The 5798-nt window shown below is 43.7% G+C and overlaps 1 long non-coding RNA gene across 1 annotated transcript; it reads left to right on the top strand.

Annotated features, from left to right (window-relative positions):
- The first annotated feature begins 295 nt into the window (after positions 1 to 295).
- LOC139837476 (uncharacterized) lies at positions 296 to 1822 on the top strand. The gene is made up of 2 exons (XR_011753965.1): positions 296 to 393; positions 1606 to 1822. It is a non-coding gene; the product is annotated as an uncharacterized lncRNA (long non-coding RNA).
- The last annotated feature ends 3976 nt before the right edge of the window (positions 1823 to 5798 follow it).

Here is a 5798-nt window from a genome sequence, read left to right on the forward strand (position 1 = left end):
CTCCTTTTTCTTAATCATATTATTTCTCACTGTAATTTACATTTACAGTAGCTGGGAAATTTTATGCAATCACATGCAATGGTGGCAAGCGGAAGCTGTGCAGGGCATATATGGTGGTGGGCTTCGGCTTCATTGTGAGGAGCCTATGCTTGTTGTTGCCATTGGATTTTTCCTCCCATAGTCCAACCTCTGTGCTCCTTTATGTGTAACTTTGAATGCTTATCGGCTTATTGATTCATTTCAGGATTAGAAGCTTAACTGAATTCTAAATGATTAGAAGACTGCCTCCTGGATGATTTCCTTAGTGATGCAGCGTGATTGCAATCAAAAGGTCAAACTTCTCTCCATATTGTTTACATGGCCGGATCTACATAAAACTTTTGTCTCCGAAAGGTAGCCATTTGTCTCCAACTAGTGATGATTATTGATGTGGTTTGTTCGAACAGAAGCACCGTTGATTCCTTAGCTAAATTTTCATATCGTGTAGATCCAGGTGATACCCCATCATATCATCTCTATCTAGCTCTATATAGTTTGTGTATAACTTTACAATCCCATCAATTAATTTATGTAGGGTACCAATTGATTTATAAATTCAATGAACATTCCGGAGGAGTGCAGCTAGGATGATGGCCTTTGTCCCTACGGCATGATTAGAAATAAAAGGTTGAACTTTTGTGCATCGTGTTTATTTTCTTTTGGTACTTCTTTGGACAAATGGCATTCATCCTCATCCCATCTGCATTCTTCTTTGTGTTTCTTTACATTGATTTGTCGAATAGAAAGTGGCAAGAAGATTACACTTTAGGGGATTATAACATTAGTCTTCTTTGCTTTTGAAGTAGGTTGGAACTTTATTTTTAGTTAGTTATTCTTTGGCCACATCTGATTCATTTTTCTGATCGATTGTTCTCGATATAACATTATGCATTCCATTCTCATGGACCGTAAGTGCTAACTTGATAGAATAACACAATGAGACATAGTATTCTAATATTGGGTTAGACGCTGAGGAGGATTCATATGTGTTTTGCGACAAATATTTACGGGAAAAGGGTTTTCTGTTTGTTCATCCATTGCATCGGTTGCTTAGTAGCTCTTTGCCTTATTGTGCGAGAGGGAGCTGATATAGCACGGTGATTTAATTGTTCAAGCTGTAGATCGTGTTGTTGTGTGGCTATTTCTCAAGCCAGAGTCGAGTGAGCCTTTTTGAGCTAAGGTTCATTATCGTTTTTCATCTGGCAATTTTTGACTTTTTTGTAGCTTCTCAAGATTATGAGCTCATTTATCCAGGACAATAAGCTTATTATTAACTGAATTCTGAATCCATATGTACATGTCTTCACGTGCATCATAGTCCATAGATTTTTTTGGTTACAAAGAACGAAATCATGTGTAAGACTCTTTACATATTTTATCGATCCATTTATTCATGATTGGAAGCTTGGATTCTGATTTTTGTAGTTCAGGAGTAGCTAGCTCCCATGTGTTGGTGTATTTAAATATTTTGTCAATACTACCATATGGTCCAGTTTAAATAATATAGGTGCAATCTCTGCATCTTATAACTGTAATTACTTGTTGCTAATTGTCTTGCTTTTTCAGGTGTTTAATGCGTTCGATTCCAGAAACTCGACGAGCTGAATATATTAAGGTTATAACAACTTATCCTCCTTCGGGTGTTTGGAAGTGTTAGAAGTAGTTAGCGTCACATCTAGGCTAAGTGAGCAGTTAGGATTATGTTTGTAAGAGCATCTCCAGTCGCGTCCCCCAAATGAGGTTTGGGGGACCGCGGACAAGAAATGGGGGAAAAAGTTGTCCAGTCGCGTCCCCCAAAGCTAATTAGCGCCTCATTTTGTGTCCGGCGTCCCCGGTAGAGACTCTATGGACACAAAAACAGCGTCCACATGCATGCATGCAGCCCCTAGTCCCCACATGCTAGTCTCTTTCCCCACACTTTCTCTCACCTACTTTTCCCACATGGTGTGGTCCCCTTTATTAAAATGCATGCATCCGGATTTGTTTGAGGACGGCAGGAAGGGCCTCTTTTTGTACAGATTTTTGGTCTCTTTTTGTCATGCGGTCCCAAACGCCTAAATCATTGTCTTGGACGCTTTTTGAGGGACGCGACTGGAGATGCTCTAACAACTGCTAGTAGTTACCTTGTCTTAGCGTTGTCCAAACGCTGAACGCCCCGACCAGGCACTACGCCTCTTCCAAGGGATGTAAACATGTATAACCGACTATGTAAACACACCTGTTCAGATACTATAAAAGGCTGAACAGTGGCATCAATGAAATCAATCATTCACTTCCAATCTTTTTCTCTTCACGTCATTAGCACTTGCTCTGCTAAAAGCAAGTAGGCCACCGGAGAGAAAGAGAAAAGGTGAGAAAAGAGATGGCTTCCCTGCCGTCTTTGGCTTTTGCCTTCGCTCGGTTTGTAGCCAGAGAGCATCGCCGCCCACTATTTACTCGACGGAACTTTGGACCGGCCGCCGCTCACCGCCAGAGTTTTGGACCGGCCACCGCTGCTCGTCGCCGGAACTTTGGCCGGAACTTCGGGCGCCGCCACCAACGTCGCCTGAACCGCAATGGTGGCCTCCACCACCGCAGGGCACCTCTTGTTGCCCCTCGCCGTCGCTACGGTCCAGGTGCCGGCCTCCGCCGCCACCATAACCATGGCCACCACCATGGTCACCGCGAGGCTGCCGCCGCCATGCCGGAGGTCGTGCACGAAGCAGTTGCCGGTGCGACAGAAGTCGCCACCATACCTGAAGCCGTTGCTATTCCGCCGCTTGTCGCTGCGCAGGTCGCCGCTGCGCCGGAGACGAGGCTTCTGCTTCCAACATCTCGGCGGACGTCGACGACCTGCTGCCTCCTCCGCCCGCCTTCACCATCCCTCCCATGGAGTGGCTGCTGGGCGGACCTAGCGCGGGATGAACGCCTCCGCTGCAGCACTATCTGCGCCATGGGTACGGCCCCTGTCTCCCGTCTCCGACGCCCTCCGACGAGGACCCGGCGCACTTCGCCCCGCCGGGCTACGCCCCCGTGCCGGAGTTCTCTTCCTCGTCGGCCATGGTGCGCAACCAGGAGAAGATCGAAGACGCCGCTCCCGCGGCAGCACGCTCGGTCGTCCCCGACCTCAACCTCCCCGTGCCGGAGGAGAAGGAGGAGAACGAGGACGCGGCGCCGTCACTCACCCTCCCGGCGCCCTCACCTGAGGCGCGCGTGCTCCACTGTCGCTTCGCGTCGGCCATGGCGGCTCGCCCGGCCGGATTCCGCGCCGGGGCTTGGTCCCCAGCACACATCGGCCTCACAGACCGCATGGGGATGCTCAGCCTCGACGACCCAACAAGCCGGCGCTGAGCCGCCGGCCGCGGATGCAGGCCTGCTGTACGGCGGCGGCGGCGGCGGCGGCGACGGGAATAGTGGGGGAGGAGACGCTCGATATGGAATCAATCCTATCCAGGCTTTCCTTATCCTCTTGACCGTCCCAGTCCCGTTCACGCAGCACAAGGAAACTGTGAAAAGAAAAGAAAAGGCCACGGTCCTTGTTGCCTTCGTCCGTGTATAATAAATTAAATTAATATAGGCTAGCAATATCGATGAGGATATTGCTGATATTGCAACAGCAATATCGTCAACACAAATACATGAAGTATTCTGAGCTTATATACACATTACTTCAGGCCGAGAAGCATGATGAACTTCTCATGAAAAATCACAATGCTCGCCCAACGGGTGCCATGCCGATCCCTGAAGCACATGCTAATGCTCATTTTACTAATAAATTCGGAAACCGTAAGAGGAACTTCCAAAAATTCAAGGGAAAGTGGAAGAATAATGGTCAAAGGACCAATGGTCAATTTAAGGGGAAATGTCATTTCAAGAAAAATGATCAAAATGACAACTCTCAAGTTTGTCAAAGGTGTGGATGTGTGAATCATCGTACAAACAAATGTCGTATTCCCAAGCACCTAGTGGACCTATACATGAAGTATGGAGGAAAAGGGAAGCAGGTTCATGAAAATAAGGCTGAAGCTCACTTCAATGCCATTGAAGACAACCCTCAAGCTAGTCCTTCTCAAAGTGCTATTGAAGAATTCAAGCCAAAGGACAACATCATCCTCGATGAAGACATGCTTGTGGACTACACCCAAGATGTTTTTGGAGACCTCAATTGATCGATCTCCTAAACAATTGATGTCACTTAGCTATTTAAATACTATGATATATTATATATTGTATAACAATAAGTAGAATAAAGTCTTTCAGACTACATGTATTGTATTATGTGAATCAGACATAATATTGTAATGTATTTATATTTCGAATTTGTAATATAAATACTATGTATGTAATTTGATGAATATATGAATAAAATAAATTTATTCTAAAATATTCTCTTTCTATTTTAGAAATTTTACGGGAAAATCCGATGGAAGAAGAATTATGTTTAGTGGATAGTCCTACCACTAACACAATTTTAAGGGAAACTAAATACTTCCAAACTCTCACTAAGAGAAAGGAAGATATTATGACTATAACCGGGAGTAACAAAGCAATAATTGGTTCAGGAAGAGCCACATTCACACTCCCTATGGGTACTACTATTGTAGTTCAGAATGCACTCTTGTATCCTGAATCAACACGTACCCTTATAAGTTTCAAAGATATCCGATCAAATGATTTTCATCTTAAAACTGTTAAGATGGATAAGAAAGAATATTTGCTTTTAACAAAAAGCGACGGATATGAGGAACAAACTCTTGAAAAATTCCCTTCATTTTCATCCGGATTATACTTTACATACATCAAATCCGTACCTTATGTTGCGTACAAAATAATTTTTCAAAACCTTGATAAATTCAAGACATGGCATGATCGCCTTGGTCATCCTGGAATAGGTATGATGAGAAAAATTATAAACAATTCTATTGGTCATAATTTACTAGTTAAAAGATTTCCCAAGTCATCAGATTTTGTATGCACCGCATGTGCTACCGGGAAATTAATTATTAGGCCATCCTACCTCAAAGTTAAAAATGAGTCACTTAATTTTCTTGAAAGAATTCAAGGAGATATATGTGGTCCAATACAACCTTTATCTGGACCATTTAGGTACTTCATGGTGCTAATTGATGCATCTACTAGATGGTCACATGTGTGTTTATTATCAACACGTAACCATGCCTTTGCCAAATTAATCGCTCAAATTATCAAATTAAGAGCAAATCATCCTGAACACAGGAATTAAACAATAAGAATAGATAATGCGGCTGAATTCAGTTCGCGCGCATTCAATGATTATTGTATGGCCTTAGGCATTCATCTAGAACATTATGTACCTTATGTTCATACTCAAAATGGAGTGGCTGAATCTTTAATCAAAAGAGTAAAATTAATTGCTAGATCATTATTGCAGAATTGCAATTTACCAACCTCTTGTTGGGGACATGCGGTTTTACACGCCGCAGATCTGATGCAAATCAGACCAACTGCATATCATGAAACTTCCCCATTTCAAATAGTACGAGGCAATTAGCCAAGTATTTCCCACCTGCGAAAATTCGGTTGCGCTGTATACGTACCGATATCACCACCGCAGCGTACCTCCATGGGCCCCCATAGAAAAATTGCAATCTATGTGGGATATAAATCTTCGTCAATTATTAAATATTTACAACCCCTAACAGGGGACCTGTTTACAGCCCGGTACGCTGATTCAATTTTTGATGAGGATCATTTCCCGGCATTAGGGGGAGAAACAAACCACAAAAAATGCGAGGAAATAG

Source organism: Lolium perenne, chromosome 3 (assembly GCF_019359855.2).
Source record: "Lolium perenne isolate Kyuss_39 chromosome 3, Kyuss_2.0, whole genome shotgun sequence".
Taxonomy (NCBI): Eukaryota; Viridiplantae; Streptophyta; class Magnoliopsida; order Poales; family Poaceae; genus Lolium; species Lolium perenne.